This window comes from Hemiscyllium ocellatum, chromosome 35 (assembly GCF_020745735.1).
Source record: "Hemiscyllium ocellatum isolate sHemOce1 chromosome 35, sHemOce1.pat.X.cur, whole genome shotgun sequence".
Classification (NCBI taxonomy): Eukaryota; Metazoa; Chordata; class Chondrichthyes; order Orectolobiformes; family Hemiscylliidae; genus Hemiscyllium; species Hemiscyllium ocellatum.
This window is the reverse complement of record NC_083435.1, coordinates 29214075-29231819: the sequence shown is the minus strand read 5'-3', so window position 1 is coordinate 29231819 and position 17745 is coordinate 29214075.

Genomic DNA, 17745 nt, shown 5'->3' with positions numbered 1-17745 from the left:
CCACCTAATCCCTTCATCCAAAGACAGTCCCAGTCAATGTTTGAAAAGTAAAAATCCCCTTCCATAACCACCCTATTTTTTCTTACAAGTTTGCTTCTCAATTTCTCTCAGACTATTTTGAAGTCTATAATACAAACCCTATAAGGTGATCATCCCTTTCTTATTTCTCAGTTCCACCCAAATAGCTTCCCTGGGTGTATTTCCAGGAACATCCTCCTTCAGCACAGCTGTAATGCAATCCCTTTTCAAAAACGCCACTCCCCCTCCTCAGTTGCCTCCTATTCTGTTCTTCCTTTAGTATTTGAATCCTGTAACATTAAGCTGCCCATCCTTGAGCCTTGGTTCTATCATTTATCTTCTACTCCTTTTCATTGATTTTATTACTTAAAAGAAACCTTCTTTCAGGAAACAAATTATATTCTATTGTATCTTCTTATGGTTTTCTTGATTGTCCTACATGGGATATTCACAATCAGCTGTGGAAAGTATATTTCAAATATAAACAAAAGGCTTAAGAAGAGGATTAGGGTCTTATTGGCTTCTGAGACCAGCTTCACTATTTTTTGAGTTATGTATGGGCCAATGTTTCTCTTTCCGCACCCCCCCCCCCCCCCCCAATTGTCTTTGGGCCAATATGACGGCAATCTGTATAACTGAGTTTAAAAATAACATAAAATAAGCGTTTCTCGGTTCTGGGTCACCATGCCTGGGTGAAGGATATTGAGTTTCTACGTAAATACATGAACTATAGTGGTTCAAGTAGGCAAAAAGACATCACTTTATTGAGGGTATCTACGAATTGGAAATACATGCTGACCCCAGCCAGCAATGCCCACATCCCACGAATGAACAAGAAAATGATGTTCAGAATGAATTGTAAATTAATACGACTAATTTGTGAATGCTACTAATTGACAGACTAAGCTCAACAACTTCAGTATTAACTATCATAACAAATACCCCAAATGATTGTAACATATCAAATTATTTATGTTATTAAATGAAAAATTTTGGAAAATTGGCACCTAAACTGTGGCTTCTATAAAGAACAAAAATATGAGCCGTTTCACCGAAATTTATAAGACATAATTTCCATAATATACGCAATTGGAGTGTAATTCGGCCAGACAATAATTGTTGGTTTATCTTTTGAAGACAAAGCAAAGACATTGATGAAAGCAATAGCTAAAAGTTTCGAAAATGCGGAACAGATCAAACAGTAATTATAAGGTGAAACTAAACGTTAATGTTGATTTTCCAAGTGAACATAATCAGTGTTCATATTACAAGAAAATTTGCAACACACTTCCTTTCTCTTCCATATCTTGCTTATCAATAACCTATCGTGCCAGTCTTCCATAATTTGTCATTCATAAATTGGTAAACCCAGTCTTTCAATTTTTTTTTATTTGGGTTAGTAGTTTATTGCATCTGAGAGCAACGGGGTTGGACGTTTTTGAAAAGCTGAGGGAGATGAAGCTTGTTTCTTGATGTTGAAGAATTTAATCTCATGCAAGTTTTCCGTATTATGAAGGAAAATAATTGAGGACTGTAAGTGACGACTTGATATTGTCATGGGAAATTGAACGTTAGAGCTATTCCTTGAAGAAACACAAAAGAAATACTTGCTAATAGCCATGTTATTTATATTGAAACATCTCTTTACCTTCGCAATCAGTACTAAAACTTTTCTGAAGACGGACTCCCTCGCAAGTAATTGTATGAGCTGCCTATAGAATCTTACCAAGTGGCAAAAAGCAATAAGAAGTGTACTCAATCATTCATGGTTGGTTGTCACCCCCAGTTCCTATACAAAAGGTCGTTATTTTTCCACCATTCAGTCCGTATATCAGATATTGTAAAGGACGCTGTCTGTTCCTCAAACATATTATCTGTTGCCATTGCTGGAAAAAAAATGTGCTACGTGAAATGTAAGTTATCAATCACCATAGTATTTGGAACACTCTTGCTAATCCTCCCTCCACACTGCCCAAATAATTGAGAATAACACCTCAGAGAGGAGATCTAGAGCTCACAAATAAAAGGCAGATGCAAATCCTCTTTCGCACTGAACCATCATGCTTAACCCTGACATCCTCTCTCCCATAGGGGCTTGCGTCCCTCCCTGTAATTTGAGATTCTGATCGCACCTTAGGACAATCCCGCTGTACCCTGAGCTTCTGAATCCAACCCAAAATACTCTTCGAATGTACTTGATAAGTAGTTCACATCCATGGGACGCTACAGTAAAACTCAAGACATTGCCCAACCGATAAACTGAGTTGCATAACTTCCAATAAACACACGTGTTTTTCCCTTTCCGGAATCATTTGCCAATTCCCATTTTGGTCCCCCACCAACTGACTAATTTGTACACTCCACCTCTTCCAACTCTGGGTACTCTGCCAGAGAACTTCTATCCTGAACTCCCAGTGATGTGCTGGAGGTTATACTCAGATTCCTCCATTACCCATCTGTGCTAGATTCCGATTATTCTAACTGTGCATGTCAGACCAAGTCTCTGTGTGTTGCAGCCTGAAAGCTTAGGATCGTACCAGAGCACCTTAACTGTCCTTCATGCCTCACCCCTCCTGCCCAACGTCAAACCTATCCAATTACTTGCATATATTCAGCTCTTGACTGGGCTCCGGGTTTCACTGCACTTGGACTTTCACAGCGATTAGAGAGTTGAACAGCCTAAGGATCCTCAGTGTGATCCACCGTGAAATATGAACATCATGCATTTATGATCAAGTATTGTTGATCAATCTCTCAGAGTTCCTAGTTATTAGCTTCTCCAAAGGAGGTAACATTCACTCCATTTCCAATGCCTCAGAGCATCGAAAAACTTCCAAGTCGTCAAAGAGGTCAATATTCGATCTCCATATTTTAAAAAACTAAATGACTAAGTTTTTCTCTTTTGTTCCTGGTATGAACATCATGCATTTATGATAAGCGCCCCTGTCAATTTGTTTGCATACTCTCCTGTGTTTTGATGAATCCTTTACTATATGGCGGCCTGAACTTTGGACGACAATTCAGGCTTGCACATTATTTTGAGTAAAGGTGCAGTATTTTCAAATTTCCTGCCTTTGGCCACATGACCTGAATGTTGAAATGGACATTAATTTTCCTTCAAAACATGCTGGTATAGTGAAGTGACAAGAGGTGACATGGTTAGTTTTTGTCTATCTTTACCAAGGAATGAGATACTACACAGGCCATGGACTAAAATATCCGACATCACCTTTCTCTGCATTTAAATTTATCTGTCAGGTTACTTTTTTTCTGCCAAATTGTCAATGTGCTTCTTAAATCGCTCAACATCATCCTCATCATGTATTGATTCTCAGTACCATGTGTCATGTGCAAATTTTGAGATTTTGCCGCCAAAGCATATGTACAAATCACCTGCTCAGATAGAATAAGGCGTCCCCACAAAAATCTGTGAGTAACATTATTTTCAAATTTTCTCCCGTCTGAGAAATATCCATCAGTACAAATCTTCAGTTCCTGTCTTTGTGAAAATGTCTAATCTCTGTTGACAAAGAAAATTCGAACTCAGCTTCTCTAATTTGCTGCAATGTCGCACGATATCAAAGGTTTTATGAAACTTCAGGTGCACAACATCCACAGCACAAACCATATCAGCTTCATGTGTGACCTTGAGAAATATTTCATATAAATTTGCAAGACGTGGGCAAACCCATTTTGACAATCGAGTATTAAATTATTTTTCTTTTAAGTGCATATCAATTTTGTCCTGTACTATTCCGGTCTTTATTTCTCCCACTCTGGAAGTCAAGATGGAAGGTCACTGATTTCCTAATTGTCCGTTTTCCGTTTCTTAAATAAGTGCCACATTTGCAATTCTCAATTTCCCCAGTAATTATTCTGTGTTTAGCGAAACCTGGAAATGTTCTGTCATCAGCTCCGTAATATATTCCCTAAACTCGCTCAGTAAACTAGGAGGAACCCAGCTAGCCTTCCAACTTGTTCACCTAGAATTCTGCCAGCCTTTTAGCACCTCTTACGAATCTGTCACTGCAAAATAAGTTGCTCAACACCTTTTCAATAGACCACTGTCACCACCTTCTAATTTAATGAGGACAAAAGTAAAATGTTAATTTCTTACCGTTATAATATACTTGGCTTCACTGAGCAGCTTGCCCTGTTTGTTCCCTATGAAGTCAATCTATTACGGATTCATAGAAGCATGCGATATAAAATCAGTCCCTTCTGTCGGATGAGCCTTAATATGTTATGATCACTATTTCCAAAATACTCACTTACTTCAATGTTCTCCAATTCTCTGCCCCATTTGCTCGGCCAGATCCAACATAGCTCCCCTGATAGGACTGGAAATATACTGTTTAAAAAGTCTCCATCAAGATTTACTTGAATCTCCCCCTTCCATGTCCCACGTTCTACCTTTCTCCAAATCCACTCTCAGGTAATTGAAAATACTAATGGACAGAACCCTACCAACTATATGCAGTTTATGTGAATTGGCCATTCCCAATTATCCATAGTGTTTAGATATGTGTGCGTTAGGATTATTGGTCGGGTGAAAGTAGAATGAAATTGTAAGGGAATGGATCTAGGTGGGTTACTCTTTGGTTTGCTGATGTGGACTTGTTAGTTGGACTGGCCTATTACCACATTGTAGGGATTCTATGATTACATGATTACACCTATACTGTCGATTTCAGTCTGCTGACAAATGATCTCTTGGCTTCCTTCCCACCATTTGTTGGTCTATAATAAATAGCCTGCAAAGTGAATTGATCCCGTCCTGCTTCTCACCTCTATCCATGTAGACTGAAATTCAGTAACTAGATAATTTTGAAGGGAAATGATATTATCATTGACCAAAACTACTGCACTTCCTCCTTTTTACCCACTCTGGACTGAAAATCTTATAAACTGTCGAAGTTAAGCGTCCAACCCTATTCTGGTTTGAGCCACATTTCTGTCAAAACTACCATGAGATAGTCCCCAAGAGCGATTTCTGCTTACTTTGCGTGGGTTCTCTTCACTATCCTGATTGCATTTCCACACATAAAATTTGAGCTTGTCCATATCTCTGTTCAATGTCAGCGCTCAAGTCTTCCCTTAGTTTGTTTATTCCATCCCAATTTTCTCTCTTTTTCGCTTTCTGCTGTTTCCAAATTAGGCCCATTATTCAATCCTCTTCCTTGCCTCATGAGTTTAAATCAACAACAACAAAAAAACAGTTAATTTGCTCTGTCAGCCAGGAAATTCTTTTCTTTGCTGCTCAGAAGAAACATTAGACATAGAACATTGGAGCGCAGGATGTCCTTTTGGACCTCGATGTTGTGCCGACCTGTGAAATCAATCCTAATCCCACCTAACCTACACGATTCCACTTGCGTCCATTTGCTTATCCAAAGACCATTTAAATGCTCTTAACGTTGTCGAGTCCACTACTATTGCAGGCAGTGCATTCCACTCCCCGACTACTCTCTGATTAAAGAGACTATCCTCTGGTACCTGTCCTATCTCTATCACCCCTAAATTTAAAGCTATGTGCTCTCTTGTTGCCCATTACGAACTGAGGAAAGAGGCTCTCACTGTCTACCCTATCTAAAATTCTGATTATCTTATATGTCTCAATTTAGACATTTCTCAACCTTCTTCTGTCAAGTAAAAGCAGATTGAAGTCCCTCAGACTTTTCTCGTAAGACCTTCCTTCCATTCCAGACAACATCCTAGATAACCTTCTCTGAACATTTGCCAGTGCTTCCACATCCTTCCTAGGAAGTGATGCAATACCCCAAGTGCGACCACACCAGAGTTTTGTACACTTTCAACATGACCTCATGGTTCCAAAACTCAATCCCTCTACTAATAAAAGTCAACACACTGTATGCCTTCTCAATAACTCTATCAAACTCAGTGGCAACTTCCAAGGATCTGTGTACATGGACACCGAGATCTCTGTGCTCATCTACACTACCAAGAATCTTACTATTAGGCGAGTACGCTACACTCCTGTTACTCCTTCCAAAGTGAACCACCTCACACTTCTCCGCATTAGACATAATTTTTCACCTCTCAGACCAGCTCTGCAGATTATCTGTGTCCCTTCATAATCTCCACCAACCTTCGGCACTATCCAAAACTCTACTGACCTAAGTGTCATTCGCAAATATACTAACCCACCATTCGGCTCTCATTAGGTCTTTTATAAAAGAGCCCATCTCTTCTGAACTACTATCTCCTTTCCCGAAAGTGATCCAAATTTCACTAAAATCTAAACCCTTACTTTCTACGTCATTCATCACATTTACCTCTCTGATTTGCCTATGCTTCAATGGTGAAGCTCGTGGTATAGATATTATTTTCGGAAACCTAATTGACAATGATGAAGGGATTGTTTCCCTGCTGTATGATTCTCAAATAGCATGTCTCTAATACCTTGGAGGATTTGCATTTCAATCTACTCCCCTAAACTGCTCCTACAAGCTCAGAAAATTGCCCCACCCTGTGTTGTCTATTCTCACAAAAAGCACAATCATTGTTTTTCACCCTCCTCTCTGTCCAGCCGTTGCTTTACCTTCGAACCTTTCCAGCCAGGAAGCAAACGTCTATGTCTGACTTGCTCTCTGCAGCAATAGAGACAAAACTATAACTGCAAGTCTGCCCATCGGGCAATCTCTCTTTTCACAGATTAACCTCAGGTATCACGGTACTGTGAATTTCCCTCGAGTCATTCGGTCCTGAATCGTTATAGTTACGAAATTGGCACCTCAAATTTCATATCTCTAAGACAAGTCCAAGGAGTTCTGGTTTCCCTGATCTTCTGTCTCACTTCATTTCAGCGAATGGTCATGCACTCTCCTGCCATTTCGGAACTTGCACTCGCCAACATCGTGACATACAATGTGAGAATAGCGAGGTTATGTTTGAGCTGTAAGGACTTTAGCTGGGCAAAGCTGGAAAACTCTATGCAATTACGATCACTGAACATAGGTTAAAATAAAAGAGATAATGACATTGGAGACGGTGCAAAGGAGTTTCACCATACGTTGCTTCAGTTGGAGTACTTCAGATATGACGAGAAGTTGGAGAGGTTTTCATGGTTTCCTTTAGAGCAGAGAATGCTAAAAGTGGACCTTATTAATGAGTACAAGGTGGAGGAACATGGACACTTTGCAATTCATGTTGCAGATGGTATACAGTGCTGTTCCAAAGCATAACATCTGCCTTTAATAATCGCTCCATGCACACCTGTTTGAACTGTCCTCTTACAAGAATTCCATTTCATTTAAGTTGGTCTACTTCCATGCCCAAACAGTTGTCCTTATTTTCGTTAAACAAACTCGGCCTTCTCTCTTTAAAGCTAGAGCAAAATACAATCACCTTGTAGTTGTTGCTACGTAGGGGCAAGGGGCGGGTATTCTCTGTGGTCATTAATTAATCCTGTAACGTTACAAAATAACAAGCTTTGGGTAACTTGCTCTCTCGTTACAGAATATGTTATTGCAAGAAATGAATCAAGTTTGTTTAACATAAATAAGGGCAACTGCGTTGGCATTGAAGTTGACTCAATTAAATGATCGGGAATTCTGGCAAAAGGAGCGTTCAAACAGGTTCAGGGAACGATAATTAAGCGTATGTTTTATGCTCAGGAGAAGCACTGTATACCAAACTACAGCATGAACTACGAAGTGTCCATGCCCCTCCATCTTGTACACTTCAATTAGGTTCACATTTGCCTCCTTATATCTTTTGTTGTGTTTGCATATTTCATCCGACGTTGTGCTTAATGTAAATCACCACTTCAATTCCCCATAATACACTTCAACACCATCCGTGTCGATTCTACAATTCTCTGATCACCTGATCTGCAACTCTTTGTCAAATGCATCCATATTTTAATGCACTTTTCCTTAAACCTTACCTAGCTTAATTTCTTCTTGAATGCCACGTACAACTTAATATTCAGAGAATCCTTCCCATTACACGGCTGTTTCTCCATATTGGTGATGCTTTAGTGGTTTGTGACTTACGTCAGGTGGTGTTGCCCATCCCCGAGACACAACAGGGTACACATAGATAAAGATAGATTGGAGACTCTTGGAGATCTATAAAACACAACTAATTTATTAGATACTTTCATGAATAACACACGATTTTAAATATGAGTCTTGCATTGCTTGATTTCTGAAACTAATATCAAAAGTTATTATTCGGGAGAGTTGGCAGCTAGCCAGGCAAAATATCTGCTTGACGTCTTCACCACACCTCCTGAGTTTGGAAAATTCTTGCAACGTTGTTCTGCTGAACAATCCATGGTTTTCTGTGTTGCTTTATATATAGATCTCTATGCCAAGCATATACCTTATTTTGAAATGGTCCATGCATGTAACCAATCCTGAAAAATTTTACCAAATGTATGCCTTATTTGAAATTATCAAGGTTTGGGATCAATTCTGAATGTATCAGTCAAATATGTGTTTTGCTTGGCAGAAACAGTAGTTACTGAATTCCACTCACTTACCAGTCCTTTGTGAAGCCTCTTATCAATTTATGTTATCTGCAGCCTGATCCAAAAGCAAACAAGGATATTCTACAATTTGCTGACAGCTAGTTGAGTTTAAATCAATGTTTCATACTTGATATCTCAGTTAGTTAGATAAAGAAAGTATGACATCTCAACAATTAGGTATAGTTCACTAATACTGGAAGACAAATGGGCTGTTAGCACGGAATGCTTCAGTATCATTAATGTCGTGGAACAGCAATCTGTTCTCTAATTAAAACTTTAGAGAACTCTTATCCGGGTTTTCATGCTTGCCCTTGAATCGATCTTCCCCCTGCCTAGTGAAGACTGATCGAAGATCACTGCTGCCTACTATGCCTGCTTAATGAGAAAATGTATCCAACAATATTCCGCTCTGTCCTGAATCTACTCCATTCTTGATCCCTTCATTGTTTCTCTCAGGCTGATTTGGCGTAACCTCAGTGTGGTTGTTCTAATTCAGAACGGGCCCAGCCCCGTCAGACTTCCATTGCTGCCTCCTGTCCGTAATGGAAGGCTACACATCAAGTACTTGGATTCATTTTAGAGTAGTTTTTTTTAATCACTGTAAATTTGAAGATTCAAAGGAATCTTATTTTCTGCGTAATCCAATGATTCTGCGTGGATTAGAAGGCACAGGAGACACGTCATCTTTGACGTATTGCATGTCAATATTCCTCGATGTTGAAATCATATCACCACAGCCAATAACACATGTGGAAGAAGTAAATGCTGGGCATTTCAAGATGGAATGATACTTACTGTTCTATTCTACTTTTAGATGTAATTTAGAGATTAGAAAGAGTTTGGGCAGATGGATGCTGTAGTGTATAAGATTTCCGATAGAGGCTGTTAATCTCGGCTAATCGTGGAGTGCTGGCTGACTGATATCAATTGGAGTCTCAAGCGACCCTCCTCACTGTATAGTCTGGCTCTGCGTTGGCTGGTAATTAACCACATACAGTTCACGTGTAAATATAGGTGAGTTGGTGATGGAATATTGGCATCTGTGTAGTCTTTTCAGTGGTGAGAAGAGTAGGACAGTACGGTGCTGAAGATAATTCGCTCTCAATAGTCGTCTTTGAGTTAAAGTAAGATATTGGAAGCTTGACTCTTTCAATTCTGCCACCGAAGACTGGGCCTAGTATGTGCAAAGGTGACATGATTGTTTTTTTCCCTGCTAAATAACGTTGATGCAGAGAAGAATCAGAGATTAAATCTCCTGGCTGCTTGCGATACCGTGGCAATTCCGGATTTAGATGCCTGACTTTGTCTGAGGCACCAGAGTTGGCAGATTTAATTAAGAAGTATTGCGAATGCAACTCTTCTCTAACTCTGAGACAATATCGATTTTATTAAGCAGTTTGGAAGCCAGAGAATTTGTAACAGGATTTTTTTAGTTTTTGATGGTGACTGATCAAGCTACGAGATTTTTGGTTAACCTAGAATCAGATGCTGAGTGATTGCTTCCTATATGCGAACCATGACATAACTGTTCATAAGCACCTATGAATTGAAGTCCAACTGGACTTCAAACAGACACGACAACTAGCTTTGTCATTAGAAAATGTGGGAAATTGTGCATGTGAGCTATAGGATATGCCAATGGAAGTGGGCACCTCGCATATCCAACTGATTTGCGGTATACAGCTTGACTGTGGGCAATAGACAATCCTCATGCAGAACATAAGCTAAGCAGAAATGCCCAAGGTCAAATCTCAGCATAACCATTAAAGAAAGCCAAGTCTTGGGAAAGTGACTAAAATGTTCTTTGGGATAAGATTGGCAAGCCAATGCAATTGCTTCCAATATGCGGACTCGAGACAATACGGAGTCCTCCAATGTCTGCAATAATGCCCAAACTGCAAAATCCATCTATATGTGATTTGGAAGAGTTTGATTGCTAAGCAACAATAAAATCAGAGCTAATAAAAATAAATAACAGGTAAACATGAATGTTTGGTTACATTGCCATCCAGTTCTCATGGAGTTTGATTCTCACACCACTTTGTCAATGGTGGCATAATGACTCGTTAATAAGATTCGCTTTGAACTCCAATTTTCTGCCCAAAGTAAGCACATATAATGAAGAACATTTTCAGATTTAGGGTATGACTTCTGTTCTGGCCACCGATTAGAAGTAGTTTTGCTGTTATCACTGGTTGTACTAGAAGGTTCATTCTTAACCTTGGTGGGCCATAATTGGTTTGTAATCTTCATTTAGCGACACATTTTTCGTTTAGAACATTGCAGGCTAACTGAAGTCCTAACTAGATAGTGCACCCAGAATTGATTCAGGAAGATTGTGGACTACCTTGCATTTTGAGCAGGAATCTATTCTGCAGTACTATGAGGCTGGCCAAGTTTCAGTTGACCTGCGTGAAAAAGGAGTGACAGTAATTTGGAGGCTGTAAAGCAAAGAATTCACGAAACCAGGAAATTTGCGAAACGCATAGGTCCAATCAAACCGTTTGCAAAGCCTGAAGGTTCGGTTAACCTCTGTGGGGATGTTAAGCAAACAGTAATACTCGTCTAGCAGCTGTATAAACATTCAATGCCTTGTATAGAGAACTTGAATGGGAAACTAGCGGTGGTGGCGGGGGAGGGGAACACTCTATGCTTTAGGACGCAGGATATAAAACACGTGGCCTTGCAATTCTGACAAGATTTGTAGTCCCAGAAATATACGACAATTAATACCCGTAAGACTTTGTACCAACATACAGGACTGTCATTTGGTTTATCATCAATCTGCATCCTTTTCCAGCAGATGATGTAGAATATTTTCTATGATCAACTCCAGATTGTCAGTCATCTGAATGGTGTGCTAATAGTTGGGAAGACCAATACAGAACACTTGAAGAACATAGACATAATGATAAAAACATCTTCCAGCCAGACGTACACCTTCGAAGGAAAAAATGCATCTTTCAGGCACAACAAGCGACCTATCTGGGTTACTGAATCGACAACATCTGGTTACATACATTGTAAGGCAGAGTGAAGGCGACCAAATGTGCCCCAGCTCCAATGTTCGTACTAGAGTTTTGGATTTTCCTTGCGTTGAATAATTATTTTTGAAAATCTACATGTAACCGTTCATCATGGCTCGGTTACACCTGTTACTAAAATTCCCACATCGACCAAGAAATAGACTTTTAGGAAGTGAAAAAGTAGCTTCCTCATATTAACTGTATTGTATCAGAATAGTTATTGACATTTCGGTCTCATAATAGAGGAGAAAACCCGATAGCAAATGCTTCCCTGCTATTGAATAATGTGCAACGCATATATGTGGTAATGGAGAAGGAAGTTTCGGCAATCGCAATTTATGTGAGGAAATTCCATCCATGTCTTAATGATGTAACTTTAAAACATTGACTACAAAAACCCTTTGGGAGTACATACAGAAGACAAGGCCAAGTCACTCATATCCTCTGGCCAAACCAAATAGGAAGCCATAATTCTCATTGTACGCAGTTACAAATTGGAACAGTATTCAATAGGCTAAAGAGCAAATGCAGGTTTTGTGACTTGTACCGGCAGATACACCACTGGTGCTGGTTCCTCTGGAAGAGTTCGTTGTGGTTTTAAGCTTTCTCGACAACCTTTCTGTCATCACTGAGAATATCGGCTTGAACACAAAAATATCCTGGCCTGGAAAAGAAAAGAGCTGGCAATGGTGCAGGAATCAAATGGGCAGTTACAACCAGAATTATTGTGTTATTTTCCCCTTCTGAAGAATAGAAGACTGCAGAGGTCAGCATATGATAATAAGAAATAAGAGTTAATGTTCTGACAAAAGGTCATCGCCAGGTACGAGCAGAACTCCTTCAGGCTCATATGCTTGTTTACAAAATTAAACTCTTAGCATCAAGGTGTACGTGGTCGCTAGGATTGGATGCTGACATAATTGCAGTGGTGAGGCAGTGTCCAGACTACCAAGGAGGACAGAAAGTACATCCAGCAGCTTCATCATATTTGTGGGAGTGGTCGGAACAAACCCAGAGTTTGCTAAACCTCGACTATGCCAGTCTGTTAATGGGCTTAATGTTCTTAATTATTGCATATGCCCATTAAAATTGTTTGAACGTGCGGAGAGTTCAATAATCAAAAATATGGATTGAAGATTAATAAGTCGTGAGCATTGTTCGTGATACGTGGACTTCCAGAATAATTGTTGACTGAGTGTTAGACCTCTTTCACCAACAGGGATGTCAAGTATGTCCTGATATCGAATGGCATTCATCATGTTTAGATGCATTTATACCATGCAAGTTCGAACATTCTGTTTGAAACAGCAGTCCAAACCTTGAAGGCGGGCTTAAATAAAAGCAGCCTAATGATTCGCTTGAGATTAAAAAGTCCTTGTTACTGCTTCGTTATCCGAACACCACTCACACAACTGCACGAATAGTTTCTTCAGAGTTAGTAATGAGGAGAAGACTCTGCTCCAGGTTATTCCTGGATCTTCTATGGGGTGAGTGGTGGGGGAAGCGTGAAATGAAATAATGATTGCCAGTGCCAGCCATATACCTCCGCTAAGCAAAAGATTCAGGTTTCAACAGTGATGTAGCTTGGTGTCAAAACCATGGAAATTGTGCTGCATGGGTACGAGGCGAAGTTGGGCCCCGTGACGTACAGACTTTGGAGGGGTGGGTCAGCCCTAAATAAATATGGGTGTCACAAGGGCGATGTTATCTCACAAATGGGACAGAAGCAGAATACGTATGGCCCTCAGAACAGCCATAAAGGCTGCCAGAAACTGTGAGTTTTCATTGTCCATCTCGTAACAAAGAAGCATCAGAGTCTGACTGGATGCATCCTTGATCTCATTACAATCTGAAGAAGCAAAAGAATTTCTCCCTTGACTCAACTAGCACAAGAGATGGTCTAAGTGTTTAAATCACATTTGGAGAAACCAGATCTGCCAAAAAAAAAGGTCTAATGAGAAGCTACAAGAAAACTACAAGCTGACACTCTTGGACTTAGTGTGAGGGATTATAACGAATTAGGTCCGGTGGATCTTTTTGATTATGAGATCCCTGATTCGGGCTGTTAACCCAAACAAATCAGGGAGCCTGGCTGCCGGATTTAAACAGGAGTCTCTTCACACTGGGCACTGGCCAAGTTATCTGGTCAAACGCCATGTACAGTGCATGTGAAAAGAAATGATCACTTGGTGACGTGATGCTGGCCTCTGTGCAGCCACTTAGGCTGTTTAATTTAAGGTGTGTCAAGTAGAAACGTTTTGATCAATACGTAAGTTTCTTTCTCGACATCAGTTGATTGCATCCTTTATCCGTTTTCATAGGATTCTGACAGTGTGGAAACAAATCCTTCAGCCCAACAAGTCCACACTCACCCTCCAAACAGTAACCCACCCAGGCCATTCCCCGATAGTTACCTCTGATTAATGCACCTAACCTACACACCCCTGAACACTATGGACAAATTAACATGGTCAGTTCAACTAAGCTGTACATCTTTGCACTGTGGGAAAAACCTACACAGAAAAGGGGAGAATGCATAATCTCCACACAAACAGTTGTCTGCAGGTAGATTCGAACTTGATTTCGTGGTGCTATAAAGCAGCAGTACTAATCAATGAGCCACTGCGCAGAGAGTTATTTTAGTGTTCTTTCTAAGCTTTAATTTTTCGGAGATAACACATCCAGAATAAGTTGCATTTGGCATTGTGCCAAATTTCGGGCATTGCGACCTCTACATTTTTTTAAAATTTCCAATACGACAGAATGTCGGCAATTTAAGTCCTGCTCTACTTGCTTCTCATGAAAACTGAGGCTGCAGAATAAGTATTAGGAAAATCGTTTTTAAGTTATTCTAATTAAGTACTATCAGATGTTAATCATTTACTTCAAAGTTTGCTTACATTGTTATGTATCCTATCTACATTCAGATACAGAGACAGCAGTAGTGCTCTCTTTTAAAAAAAAGTAATTCTCAATTGCTGGTGTCTTCATGGATTTATTCGCTCTATCCCTTCATATCATTCTGTTATCTTCACTTGTCATGCTACTATTTTGCTGACCAACCTTGATCTTTCACCTCCATTGTTTCGCTTAAAGCCCTCTCTATTTCCTTTATCATAGCATTCCTGCATAATAGCATTGCTTTCAACACAGTAAAGTGTGTACCTTCCCAAAAAATAGCTCTCACTTTCCATTAGTCACTGTTTTTACTCCCTCCAATACACAGTCCATGTACTGTATGCAAAACTACAATCCTGTTAGGAAAGCAACTTCAGAAGGTGGACAGCGAGACCATGATGGATCAGAGTTCAGAAACCAAATCAAAGTGGCACATGGCTTGGAAGTGTGTTCGCAGGTTTTAATGTTCCCATTTACCCACTTCCCTTTATCTTTTCAAACAATAAAGACCACCAGAATAATTAGTGCTCTTGAAGAATTCTTTGGCAAAATCAGAGGTTTGGCGAACAATGCTGAATATTGTGCAATCATTGGCAAACTTTCCCACGCCTGGCAATAAAATGAACAAAAGTTCATTAACAAAGCAACTGAAGATAGTTCGGTGTTGGACACATAGTACAGGATTACGGGCATAGGGCATGGGGGGATGGGTGTGTGTATTATACTTATTGGAGGGTCAGTCCCAGATTCAATAGGCAAAATGGCATCGTATCAAAAACGATAAACCATTTGGCACTTTTTCTCAGTGGTTAGCACTGCTGCCTCAATGCGCCAGGGGCCGCATTAGATCCCACCCTTCGCTGACTATCTATGTGGAGAATGCAGGTTCTCGCCGTGTTTGCATGCGTTTCCACCAGTTGAATGGATTTCAAACCACTGTCCAAAGATGTGTAGTTTAGATGGATTAGTCCTTCAAAATTGCAATGTAGTGTCCGGCGTTCTGTAGGATAGTTTATTCCTAACAATCAAATGTTGCTCAGCCTCCTTATTACCACACTCGTCAAATATTGCCCTGATTTAAAGACAGTCATTCTCATCTCTGGACTTAAGTGTTTTTATCAATGTTTGCATGAGGGCAGTAATAATGCTGGCAGATGGCGATCTGAGTGTTAGTCAATAAGTTATTACTGAGTGCCTGGTATTTGACAGTGTTTGCGTGAGAGATATGGATTTGGTGTCAGTTGTTCACTACCATGTCAATGCAATTGTGGCTTCCACTATACCCACATCTGAACTTCTTTAGTTCATTTCATAAACTGAAGACTCGCTATGTGGTGAATGGTCAAGACAAGCATATGATGCAGGGGGCTCAGCACTTTCTCAAGAAGTACCACACAAATTTAAGGCACAACCCAGTATATCTCTGAACATCAGAAACAACACCCATATGCACATACACCAGAATGCTCTGTCATACCTACTTCCAAACACCAGATAAATCCCTCAGACCCACTTGCAAACACCAGGAGAGGACATGAGTAATACGTTCCAAACAGGAGTAAAATGCAAACAAAAAACTCTGCAACCATTACCAGACCTCATCAGACCAACCCTTAAAGCCACAAGAAAACTCATTAGGCTCGCTCCCGAATCTTATACAAAAACTTTCAGACACATTACCCAAGCAAAAGCAATATACCTCAGTCCCATTCTCCAAACTCCAACAAAACTTATCAAACCCAGTGTACAAACACCAACAATCCCCCTCAGACCACCTCACCAAAAACCAGCAAACACTGTTAGACTCACTCCACAAATATAAACTTTTCAGGCTCTGGTGGCTTACATCCTAATATCTTTAAAGGGAAACTACAAAGAAAGGGGTTGCATTGTTTGGAATTTTTCAAAACTTCCTGGATTTTGTAAAGTACCTGAGAGTTCATTTTACATTCAGTAACAAATGCATCGCTGACTAGATCAGCAATCATTGCTCATCTCTAAATTTTGAAGGCATCAATTATGTTGGTGTGTATATGTTGAGTTGAATTATAGTACTAGATGTCCTCCTGAAATGGAACTAGGAAACAGATGGGCCTGGTGTAAGTCAATAACTGATAGGATCAGACAATCAGCACAGTCATCATTGACTCTTAATTAGTTAATTGTTACTGGGCAAAAATAACATTTTGGTGAAGGTGTTATTTTTCAAGTTGGCGATAGTATCGAGTGGTGTTCTAAAGATATCAGTGCTGGGAGCACAATTGTCTACAATATATGTTAATGAATTGGAAAAATGGAAGCGAGTGTCCTTCAGCCAAACGCTAAGCTGAAAGGTGAGACATAAATAATGGGAAGGCGATATCTGCAAAGGGTACAAAGTGTTTACAGAGAAATATTGATAGTTCAAGTAAGTGGGAAAGAAGTTGGCAAATTGAGTATAAAGCAAAATGTGAAATAGATCATCTCAGAAATGAGAATAAAACAAATAAGAAGCATTTTTTAAAAAAAGCTGCAGGAAGCTGCAAGACAAAAGGACTTGTGCTGCTTTTGCAGGAAACATAAAAATGAAACACATAGTCGCAACAGGTCATCAGGGAGGCTAATGCAATGTGGGACCTTATTTCCGATTAGGAAAGTGTAGAAATGGTTTATTACAAATGTGCAGGATGCTCTTGAGACCACTTTTGAAATTCTGTGAACAATATTTGTATCTGGTATTTTTGGAAAGATATTGTTACAGTGGGTGCAATTCAGAGAAGATTCATGAGGATGATCCCTGGGTTGGAGGAATTACCTTAAATGCAAAGGATAAACAAGCTGGAAATCTACACATTTTGGATTCTAGAAGAATGAAAGTTAATCTCACTGAAATATATAGGATTTTTACGGGCAAATGCTGAGAAAATGCTTCCCCTGATTGCCGAGTCTGGAACCAGAAGCTGCAGTCTCAGAATAAAGGCGACCCGATTTAAGATTGAGATGTTGAGAAATTGCTCTTAAAGTCATCGAGTCATAACATAAACCAACACAGAAAGCGAACCTTCGGTTCAACACATCCATGTCGACAAGATATTCTAAATTAATGTAGTGCTATTTGGCTGCTTTTGGGCCATATTCATCCAAGACTTGCCTCCTCATGAACACGTTCAGATAACTTATAAATGTTAAAAAAATCACACAATACCAGGTTTTAGTCCAACAGGTTTATTTGTAAGCACTAGCTTTCGTAGCACTGCTCCTTCATCAGGTGGTTGTCAAAGAGCAGCACTCCAAAAGCAATTGCTTCCAATTATACCTGTTGGGCTA